The sequence below is a fragment of the Halichoerus grypus genome, chromosome 14, assembly GCF_964656455.1.
Source record: "Halichoerus grypus chromosome 14, mHalGry1.hap1.1, whole genome shotgun sequence".
NCBI lineage: Eukaryota > Metazoa > Chordata > Mammalia > Carnivora > Phocidae > Halichoerus > Halichoerus grypus.
Genome location: NC_135725.1, coordinates 48,955,106 through 48,967,333, shown reverse-complemented (window position 1 = coordinate 48,967,333; position 12,228 = coordinate 48,955,106). Strand labels below are relative to the sequence as shown.

Genomic DNA, 12,228 nt, shown 5'->3' with positions numbered 1-12,228 from the left:
GCCTACTTTTTGTTTTTAAGTGTGTTTCTTTTTAAGGTAGTGGTTTCACTGGGTGAAGGCAGGAGAGAATAGAGTTTGCGGGCTGCTGATGTCGCAGGAAGTTACAGGTCAGGTTACTGAGGAGGAGGCAGATGCACACATAAGATGGCTTCAGAAATCTGCATCAGGGTCCCCTGGGGGTTTTGGGTGACTAGAAAGCTGTGTATGCATAGATCAAGATTCAGTAAGATTAGACAGAGAACAGCTATTGGATAACTGTGAACTGAACAAAATCTTGGAGGTTGCACAAGAGAGGAAGATGGAGTTACAACCATCCAACATGGAGGGACCTCATAAGCACCCTGGACATTCAATTGAGACCCCAGAAAATGTATAGCTTAAGAGTAAGGTTATTCTAGCTCTAGAAGAGAGGCTACACTAGAGTCATCATAAAAAAGCTTAAAACCAAACCTTGATAGGATAAAGCTGACCTGTCAATAAATTAAGTGCCTGCCAGAGCAAAACACAACAGTCTTAAAATTCAGACTTATATAACAGCATAGAATCCATAATTGAGTATACATAATATGTTTGAAGACATGTGAGGGAGTAGGAAAATGTGGCACTTAACCAGGAGAAAAATGAGTCAATAGCAACAGACCCAGAAATAACACAGAGCTTGAAATTAGCGGACTTGTTGCTTTTTTTTTTGGCCACACCCACCTCCCAGACCCCATCCCTGACCCCTAGCAACCACTAATCTATTCTCTATGATTTTGTCATTGCAAGAATGTAGTAAGTGAAATTATACAGTTGTCAATCTTTGGGGATTGGCTTTTTTCACTCAATATAATTCCCTGGAGATACATTTAAGTTGTTGCATGTATTGATAATTTGTTCCTTTTATTACTGAGTAGTATTCCATGATGTGGATGTATCACTGTTTATTTCACTGTTCATTCATTGAAGGACCTCCGGATTGTCTCCTCCTTTTGGCTATTACAAATAGATCTGTGAACATTTGTGTACAGAGTTTTTGTGTGTATATAAGTTTTCATTTCTCTGGGATAAATGCCCAAGGGTAAAACTGCTAGGTTCTAGGGGAGTTACATGTTTAGTTTTATAAGAAACAGTCAAATTCTTTTCCAGAGTAGCTTTGTCATTTATAATCTCACTAACAGTGTATGAGTGATCCAGTTTTTCTACATCTTTGCCAACATTTAATGTTGTCACTATTTTTTATTTCAGCCATTCTAATAAGTTACGTGAGATGCACTTTAAACACGAAGACATAGATGGGTTAAAAGAGAAAAGAATCATTGATCGGGGCGCCTGGGTGGCTCAGTTGGTTAAGCGACTGCCTTCGGCTCAGGTCATGATCCTGGAGTCCCGGGATCGAGTCCCACATCGGGCTCCCTGCTCGGCAGGGAGTCTGCTTCTCCCTCTGACCCTCCCCCCTCTCATGCTCTCTCTATCTCATTCTCTCTCAAATGAATAAATAAAATCTTTAAAAAATAAAAAAAAAATAAAAAAAAAAAAATCATTGATCATAGTAAAGATGCAGTAATTGTGTCAAGGATAGGCAAAGTAGAGTTCAAGGAAGGGAGTATTTACCAGAGATAAAGAGGAAGATTTCATAATGATATAAATAATTAATTATTATTCATTAAGAAGGCAAAACAGTCTTAAATGTGAGTTTACCTATAACAGAGCCTCAAAACATATAAATCAAAAAGTGATAGGACTGAAAGCAAAAAGAGATATATCCATTATCAGAGTTGGACATTTTAACACTTCTGCTCTCAGTAACTGGTTTGACAAATAGACTAAGAGCTGTAAAGATATAGATTTAAACACTGCTATCAGCCAAGTTGACCTAAAAGATAATTATAGCACACTATTCAACAATTGTAGGACACTTTCTTTTCAAGGGTACATGGGATATTTATCAAGGGAGACTATTTGCTGGACCATCAAAGTGTGTTTATAAATTTAACATTATTGAAATCTTTAAGCATACTTTCTGTCCATAAAGAATTAAATTAGAAATCAATAACAAAATATTGACATAATTCTCAAATATTTGGAATAAGAAACACTTCTAAATAATATATTCACCAAATAAAAAGAATTACAAAGGTAATTAAGAACTATTTTACTAAATGGTAATAAAAACAAAATATCAAAATTTGTGGGGTGCAGGTAAAACATTGTTTAGATGGAAATTTATAATGGCTAATCTTATATTAAAAGGAAGAATGGTTGTTGTGGGTTTTTTTGTTTGTTTTTTTTATTTATTAGAGAAAGAGCACAAGCAGGGGAAGCAGCAGAGGGAGAGGGAGAAGCAGACTCCCCGCTGAGCAGGGGTCCTGGAATCATGACCCAAGCCGAAGGCAGACGCTTAACCGACTGGGCAACCCAGGTGCCCCAGAAGAATGGTTTTAAATCAACCATCCATATTTGTACCTTAGGAAGATAGAAAAAGCAAAGGAAATTATACCCAAAGTGCACAGAAGGAAGGAAATAATAGAAATTAATGAAACAGAAAATGAGCAGATAATAGAACAAATCAGTGAAACAAAAAATTGATTATCAGAAAAGATGACTAAAATTGAGAATTTATCTTTCTCAACTGGGGTTCTGCAAGAGAATTAGACTTAAAGAATATTATTGGACCATTTTCTCTATTATTCTAAGTAAGTTACATAGCCAATACTATTTTAGATCAAAAGAAAAGTTTATTTCATTTTATATAATAGATACTTCAGAGCATTAGGGCTTAATTCTTTTGTGGAATCCTAGTTGAGAGCAGTTGCCCCCAGCTATAGTGATAAAAATTGTCTTTATTTTTCTTGTTTGTTTTAGAGATTTATTTACTTATTGAGAGAGAGAGAGAGAGCTGGGGGAGGGGCAAAGGGAGAGGGAGAGGAGAGAAATCTCAAGTGAACTCTCCACTGAGTGTGGAGCCTGACACAGGGCTCGACCCTATGACCCTGAGATCATGACTTGAGCCAAAATCAAGAGTCAGACGCTTAACCGACTGAGCCACCTTGTACTGATAAAAATTACAAAAGAAAATAGAAATTACAAATTACCAATATCAGAAACGTAGAAGGGGCCATCACTACAGATGCTGTGGACATTAAAAATTAGTAAGAAAATACTGTATTTATGCCATGAAAGGAAAAAACAATAACACTACAGCTGTGTTGAATTTAAATAAGTTAAATTTGTAATTTAAGATTTTCCTGTAATTCCAGATGCACTGGAATTATTAACTGGAAGACTTTAACTTATAGTTAAGAAAGAAATATTGCCAGTTTTACAAAAAGTTGTTTAGAAAAAGGAGTTGGAACTGCTACTCAACTTTATGAGGTGAACATAGCCTTGATGTCACAGTCCATTATCATGCATTAACATATATGTATATGCAGAATTTTAACAAAATATTAGAAATTGAATACAGAAATTATGACAAAATATTAGAAATCGAATCTGGAAATACATAGTCGGATAATATATATGACAAAGTGGGATTTATCTCACAAATGAATGCAAGGTTGTTTCAACATTTGAAAATCAATTATTTAAATCAATTTAACAAAATTAATGAAATCAATTAAAGTAATATATCACATTAACAGATTAAAGAAGAAAAATTCTGTGATTAAAATGCAGAAAAAATACAAAATTCAACACCCATTTATAATAAAAACTCAGCAAAGCAGGAATAATAAAGGGTCTCTCAATCTGATAAAAGCTACAGCTAACATATTTAAAGGTGGAGGACTGATTGTTTTCCCTATGATTTTGGAACAAGACAAAAAGGCTACTCTATTCTATTCAACCTTGTGGTCAAAGTAATGGCTAGTGTAATAAAGCAAAAATAAAAAACGTACAAAAGGAAAAATGGCAATATAAATATATACACAGAGGGGCGCCTGGGTGGCTCAGTTGGTTAAGCGTCTGCCTTCAGCTCAGGTCATGATCCCAGGGTCCTGGGATTGAGCCCCACATCAGGCTCCCTGCTTAGCAGGGAGTCTGCTTCTTCCTCTCCCTCTGCTCCTGTACTCTCTCTCTCTCTCTCTCGCAAATAAATAAATAAAATCTTTTTTAAAAAAAAATGTATACATAGAAAATTTTATGGGATTTATCAAAAAAGATCCTAGAACCAACATATGACTTTAGCAAGGCCACAGAATATGGCGTTAATCTAGAGAAATTAATTGCATTATATGTAATAGCAACACATAATCTTAAATAGAAACTATTTAAAACACCCACTGCTTGCAACAGCATCAAAATGTTAAAAATTAAATGGAAGTATGTGCAAGAACTCCTCATTGAAAACTAAAAAAATTACTGAGCAAAACTAAAGATCTACATAAGAGAATAAATAAATGATATACATGAATTGGAGGATTAATTACGTTAATGTAAATTTAATGTAAGATGTAAAATTCCCTAAACTTTTCTAGAGATTTTCAGTGTTATCTCAAAATCCCAAGGCTTTTTTTCTTCTAAAAATTGGCAAGCTGATTCTAAGATTATTTGGAAATACAAAGGACCTAGAATAGGAAAGAAAGAGAGAAAGAAAAGGAGGAAGGGAGGGAGGGAGGGAGGAGGGATCTTGAAGAGGAGAAACAAGTTAAAAGGTATATACTACCTGATTTCAGAACCTATCATGAAGTTAAACTAATGAAGAAAGTGTGATGGTGCCTACCAATAGATCTTTAAGGTTTATGAAACAGAATAGAGAGTTTAGAAATAGACAAACGGTTATATAGTCAATGTGATTTTTGACCCAAGGAAGATATATAAATGGCCAATAAACATTTGAAAAATTTCACATTATTAGTCATCAGGGCAATGCAAATTAGTATGAAAATATCATTATACTTCTGGGATGGCTTAAATTTAAAAAGCCTGACAACACTAAATGTTGGCCAGGATGTGAAGCAATTAGAATCCTCTTCCATTGCTGGCAGGAGTACAGAATGGTACAACCAATTTGGAAACTGGCTGTTTCTTATAACTTAAAACATGCTTCAACCTTATGACCAAATAATTCCACTATAAGTATTTAACCAAGACAAATGAAAACATATGTCCACAAAAGATTTTTATACAAATATTCATTGCCGCTCTATTAATGCCCCAAACTGAAACAATCCAAATGGCCACCAGCAAGACAATGAAAAAATTGTATTATAGCCGACAAATGAAACTGTGCTTAGCAATTTAAAGGAGAGGATAGATTTGGACATTTCTCAGGTAGAATCAGCATCAGTTAGTGACTTGATTGAAACAGCAGTGTGAGATAAAGAGAGGCACTGATGACGGCCTTGAGATGATTAGGAGAAAGTGAGGAAAAGGCTTTTACTTCAGGATGGGAAGGATATAAATGATTCTCGGAGATTTGCTTAGAAACTTTTTTTTTTTTTCAGTGTGGAGCAAATTAAGTTTCTTTATTAATTGAAGGTTCCAGGTAGTCAGAATTCACTTGTTTCCATGTTTCAACCTCTTTGTGTCTTTCCTGGGCTAATTTTCAGTGACTTCAAAGGGTGTTTTGGCAGTGTGAGTGTACCAAGAATGGTCTCAAGTGTACTTAGTGTGCTTTAGTAATACCTGTTCTCTTTTTTAATTTTTTTTTTTTAAGATTTAATTTTTAAGCACTCTCCACCCCTAGCATGGGGCTCAAACTCACGACCCCGAGATCAAGAGTCACATGCTCCACGGACTGAGCCAGCCAGGCGCCCCTCCCTGTTCTCCTTTCTGATGACGTATTCGAAGCTCAGGTATGTGTGGGATACTAGTGGAATGGATGCCTCTTAGGTTGAGGGGGTTTGGGCTGAGATGCACTATTGTGAATGTTCAGGAATGTTGGTGAGAAAGGAGGGGCAGAGCATCATAGAGTCTGTATGTCAGGTCCTTCGGGAATCGGTCATCACATTCCTTGAGTTATTTTCTGTAAGAGAGTTGTTTTCTTCTTTCCTACTGGGTGAATTTCTTGAGGGTAATGACTGCCTTATTCATCTTCTTATATTTCCTCCTTGAAGTTTATCATGAAGTGAGGTGGCATTCAATGAAAAGATGCTGAAAGAGGGAGCAAATTTGCCTCTGGAGATTTTATTATCACTATTTCTTCTGAGATACAAAAGTTTTGTTATTAAAAACAACAACAAATGTAAACAACAGTTACAAAGTGAATTTTTAAAGAACTTTCCTCTCAAGAGAAGGGGATGTAAGACAAGCCCAGTATAAAAACGGAAAGACCCTTGACTAAAAGGGACATTTAAAAACCAGATTGGCAAGATAAGAGAGAAAAAGGAGAGGGAAATCAGATACCCAAGCTTTCTGAACTCAGAAAGGGAAAAAGCAGAAGAGATAGATCAAAAAATCAAAACTCCATTAAGGGAAACAAATGGGAAGTAAAGGGAATAGGGTGTCCCTGAAAGATACAGAAGCATTTTGATTTAGCTGTTGAAACAAAGGAAGGTCGCACGAAAACAGGGAGAGGTCGTACAAAAACAGAGGGAGGTTACCTGAAAACGGCCCACTGGTACTGGGTAGCGAAGCTGGGATTGACATTCGCTTTGATCTCACCGTCCACTTCGTGATCTGCTCTCTAGATTATGCACCTCTTGATATCTACCCATAAACTGTGATAAGCAGCTTGGAATAATGCCTGCCCATGAAGGATCCATGCTACAACTCAGCCACCTTGCATTTTTCTAGCCACCGTCCTGTCCCGTCAAACCCTTTAACACTGACCTTGAAACCACGTTGGCTTCCGCTGTTCAATGTGTTCCCTTCAAAACATGGTGCAAATTCCGGTATCTTCCATATCTAACTAGGGCGATTAGTGTGAGGTGTATTCTTTTGAGTATACAAGAATGGATATGAAGAAGGAAAGTAAAATAATTACTACTTTAATAGAATATATGGCTCTCTTCCTTGAATATTATCTGGCACTGGAAGGCCTCAAACTATTTACTGTGGTCTGAGAGGCCACTTCTTCTCTTCCAGTGTCACCTTCTACACAATCAAAATAGGTTTAGATTTTATTTTTAACTATAAATATCCAAAGAGAGTTGATAGTTTTGAATGAAAGATGGTACATTAACAGAAAATGCTTTCAGAATGAGGTTGTCCTGAATTATATATGAAACATGCAGATATTTCAACGAAAGCAAAAGTCAGCTTACCCTGGGCAGATCATTGAGGGTTTGCTTCATCAGTAAACAAAACTTCGGGTGAAGAAAATCTGGAAGAAAAGAAGCAATGATTTTATGCTTTGGGAGTTTAGTCATTAGTTTCGTATTTGCTGCTATAAAAAAAACTATCACAAATATGGTGGCTTCAAAACCCACCAATGTATTATCTTATAGTTCTGTAGGTTAGAAGTCCAGCATGAGTCTCACTGGGCTAAAATCAAGGCGTCTGCAGGGCACTGGTCCTTTCTGAAGGCAGGAGGGGAGAACTCGTTCCCTTGCCTTTTCAGCATCTATAGGCTGCCCACACTCCTTAGGTCTTGGCTCCTCCCACCTCCCTCTTCCAAGCCAGAAATGGTGGGTGAAGCCCTTCTCCCCTCCCATCTCTGACTTTCCCTTCTGTCTCCCTTGCCAGCTTTTAAGAACCCTTGTGATTACATAGGGCCCACCTGGATAACATATTTTCAAGTCAGTTGATGAGCAATCTTAATTCCAGCTGCAACCTTAATTTCCCTTGTCATGTAACATAACATACTCACTTGGGATTAGGGCCGGGGCATCTCTGGGGGATTATTATTCGGCCTGCCACAGCTGGCTTGTGATTTCTGCCTCTGACACAGCATGCTATAGGATGGCTGTCCCTCCTGAACTTGCACAGTCCCTGCTACATTTGCTTTAAAAATACACACGTTCCAGCCCATGTACAGAGTTGACCCTGGCACATCATAGGAAAACATTTGAGGCTATAAAAATGAGCAAAGTGTTTGTGAGCTGCCTTGTTAATCTTTTTTGGTCTTTTACCCACCAAAACTAAGTTATGAACACTTGACCATCCTGCTAAGAGATTTACAATAAATTATTTAGTAATTATGTTTATAGTTAGTGCAAGTAAGGGTCTGGTTAGCTTTTGTTAAACACTCCCTGTGACACTTTATTGACATTTTAGTTGCTTTTAAATGACATGTAATGCTTTTCTGAATTTCGACTGAATTCTCTCCTTCTATGGACAGGTGGGTATAAACAGTTTTCTTAAAAAGAAAAAAAAAACTGTCTTGATCCAGTTTTGAGGCCCTGGCTACAGGCAAGTCAGACCCCCTCCTTGAGCAGCTGATTTCACTTCCCCTATCAGGTCTTCACACTTCAGGGCCTCTAGGCCATTATGCACCAACCCTAATGACCCAGGGGCTGGGTACCAGGCCACCAAAACCTCTGCCCTGGAGCCTGCAGAGCTATTCAAATTAGCCAATCCACAGGAGTCCAGGGCGCCTGGATGGAACCCCATTCCATTTGCCATCCATAAGCTGCCCTGCTAGCCTCCGTTTGCCATCCATAAGCTGCCCCTGCTAGCCCCAGCTTGCTGTTACCTTGTCGTGGGTGCAACCCCGCCTGACAGCCTTCTCTCATTTGGAACCCTAAGTCACAAAGACTTCTGCCTTTCATCTATCCGAGTGTCCGTGTGCTGTGTCCCGCCATCAGAGAATCTTTAGATCTTATAAAACAGTGAGCCGTTCATCCATCTACCTATTCTTCCATGCCGCTAACACTTATTGCATGTTTAGTGTGGGCAAGCCCTATGCCAGGCCGCAGGGGTGATTACGGTGGTCCCTGTACCCAAAAGCTATTAAAGATGCAGATTTCGTTTCTACCTGAGTTCCAGCATATCACCAAGTGTTTCCTTCCATCCGCACTTTTAAAAATCATTTGCTGCTGAAATTAATAGCTCTGCATTGCTTTTGCACAACCCAATCAAGGTAGCTGGAAATCTGTTCGCATATGAATTTTAGGAATGAGACATTCCATTTCAGCTTATATGGATTTAATTTGCCACAACACTGATTGGATATACTCTTTTGAGCCCTTATAGCCACTTGAAGGTACTGACTATTGCCAAGAGTTCTCTGCAAGATGCCATTGATACATGAGCTCCTAAGAAGAAAAAAACAGAAAACCTATTGTAGTTAACATGATGAATCAGCCATGTAATAAAAGAAATTCAAGCAATGTTTTACCAAATGGTGTCCTCTGTAAAAAGAGTATTTTTTTTTCTATCACAGGCAGCAAGAATAGCATTTGTTTGAATGACCAGTTTCCTATCTTGCCTTTGTAGGGCAGCCAAAGCCATTTTAGGATGGTGAGAGACATGTCGCCAGCACATTTGAAACGCGTCTCTGGTGGACAGGGAACTGTATGATTCACACTCAAAGTTCTCTGTTGCTCGAAAGGGATGAAACCGCTTTGACTTCAGGAGGACCGGAGGTGTTAGGAGCTGCTTGGCATTTTGACTGTGTTTTTTGAGACGAATATGTATGTATGACTGCCTGGGGAGAAACCACACACAGCAGAACCTGAAGCGAATACCACCGGGTGATATATTGTCCCTTACCATTAGTCATATCATATGCAGTGTAAACAGAGTGAAGCAATTTGCTACTTTCCTGGGTTCCATTATGTATATGTGTTTATTTAATCAGGACTAAATGATATTACGTGAAGTTCCCCTTGCCCTCCTGAGGAATCCAGATTCAACACTTTCAGCGCTGTTCAGTGCTGGAGAGCGAAGAAAGTGTAACCATAGTGATGGAATGGAAATGATTTTCTTTGTTCAGAGGCTTCAATATCCAACAGACATTACAGTTTTCAAGGTCAAAAATATATTAGGATGAGATAAAAATTAAAGAAAAATGTGCTGGCTTAGCTACAAAAGCTAATTTAGTTTATGCATTATAAATTATGTTAAAATGACTAAAATGAGATTTCTCAGCAAGAACTAAATGTGTGGTTTCACAAAACTAATTTCCAAAGATGAACATGATTACAGAATTTAGCTTTAAAAGCTTTTCAGGCCATCAGAAAAAACAGCAAAGCTATCAATTATCAGACTTTAGTGGTGCCTCTGTCAGAAATATAATGGTATTTTTAGCATTCTGCTCAGCGTTTACTAAATTAAGAATGTCTACAAACAAATCAATTAATTGGGACATTATTTAATTAAGTAAAACATGTGATCTGCCAAAGAACCTTAAGCAGACGATTATAACATCCCAGTAGCCTTCTTTTCCTATTGAGGGAGATAGCAGGCCAGCAGTAAAAAGATGGAAACTACAGGAAATGAAATGTTGATCAAACAAGCAAACACAGCCTCATGCTTTTCTGATTCATACTGCATACTTATGTAATTTTAAAAAGTGCTTGTTTTGAAAATCTGTGATTTCCTGGGAGAAGGTCACTGCTATCTGTCAGTCATTCCAGTGCTGTTAGGTGGATGTGTGGCATTTGTGAGGTGGATTATTTTTTTTTTTTTTTCTAGCAATGCATATATAAACATAAAAGAATCTGTATTCTCACGCATGGCACACTTAAGTTCCTGGGTGTCAGGAAGTTCCTGGGTTCGTGTTTTTTGCTTTCCATAAACAGTTCAGATCCAGTGAAAGGTTATTTGGGACCTCACTATCAGCCAGGCACTTTCCCACCAACCATCCCATTCTACCTTTCAGTGGTCCTGTGAGTTAGGTATCAAGACCCCAGTTTTACAAGGGAGTCTGAGGCTCAAGGAGGTGAAGTACTTTCCCTGTACTCATACACCTGTTAATTTCAGAGCTGGGATTTAGATCCATGGCCTGTGATACTGAGTCCTGAACACGTCCCATTATTCCAGCGTGGACTAGACCGGATTTAAATGCAGTTGCGCGCTAAGATGCCACCCTCTTGGCCAACAGAGTCCTTAAAATAACATTGTCTCCAAAGAGAGTGAAGCAATGATTTGGTTGGGGAAGGAGGGAGTGGAGCCGTGGGTTACTGTTTAGGCAAGTCAGAGTATCTAATTGCCTAATCCCATGAGGCAACATGGGAAAGGTAAGACTGCCTATTCACCTACAAACAACCCGGAGTAACGTTCTATCCTTACTTGAAGTAATTGCAAGTGCGAACCAAGAGGAAGTTAAATGAAGTGAGATGGAGAGCAGCGACGTGATACTGGGAGCAGGTGTGCAATAGCAATGCTGTGACCTGTTAGAAACTTTAAGATGAATTCCTCCCCGTTTGTTGGTGAACATTATCTTCTCGCGCATATCAGAATAATGAGCTTGTGTATTGGGGAATATCTCATGAGCTCTATCAAACACCCTTGAAATAATTTTCAGAACTCATTTGATCTGAGCCAGTATTATTGCTCCTACCCAGGTGACTGTCCCCATGCAGGCCAGTCGGTCTTCTGGAGCCCTTTGTTCTTTCTTTTTTCCCTTTTCTCCTCTCAGATCCGGGTGTGTCCCTGCTACGATTATGCATCTGAGCTTTCTTCTCCTGCTGGGTTTATCTTTCTGAAAATTTCTCACACAAGACATGAATGTAAGTCTGCAAATCAGGGACACCTGATAATCTACGAATGATCAAGAAGCCAGGAGAACATGAAAGTGCTTTCAAATTCTTGTCTCCCCTAGATATTAATTGTTAAGTCAAAGCTTTGTTAGTCCCCGCATTTTTATTACTAAGTAGTAGATTAAACTTTTAATGAAATGCCATGTGGGAAATTGACAACTTTTCCACTCAATGCTAAAAATAAAAGAACTTACTACGTTCGTCATCAAACTGGAGAGAAAGCATCTTATTGCTCAGCCCATACCTGATGACCGAGGCGGGTGTTGGCTCTCCTGGCTGGAGCTATAGGAAGGGGCACAGACGGACTTCACTCTCTGCTCAGGATAGACAGCGTGTGGGCAAAATGCTTTGCTCTAATTAGGGTAATTTTGCATGCAATGGGGAGAAACAACCCCTTAAATATCAGTGTGGGATTCAATAGCAAAATATGTCTAGACATATGAAGCCTTCCACACTGAAAGAAGTTATTGAAAAATGATTCATTTTTACATCCTCCACCTGCTGCCTGATTCTTCATAATATTGATTTGTGAGAGAAAGAACTTTCCCAAATGATAGCACTGAGATGGGTTGCTAATAAGATACATAATTTTAAGCACTCAGCCTTATTGAGCATCAACTATGTGTTAGATGCTGTTCAGAAAAATCAGAGTAACTGTCTT

At 38.4% G+C, this 12,228-nt stretch overlaps 1 long non-coding RNA gene across 2 annotated transcripts in view; it reads left to right on the top strand.

The window, feature by feature from the left end:
- Positions 1–11,534, top strand: part of LOC118529728 (uncharacterized) — a 57,687-nt gene extending 46,153 nt beyond the window's left edge. For both annotated transcript variants that reach the window (XR_004914266.2, XR_004914265.2), the window contains exons 4-5: positions 5,639–5,777; positions 11,447–11,534. This is a non-coding gene — a long non-coding RNA (uncharacterized LOC118529728). The remainder of the gene's footprint in view (positions 1–5,638; positions 5,778–11,446) is intronic.
- The last annotated feature ends 694 nt before the right edge of the window (positions 11,535–12,228 follow it).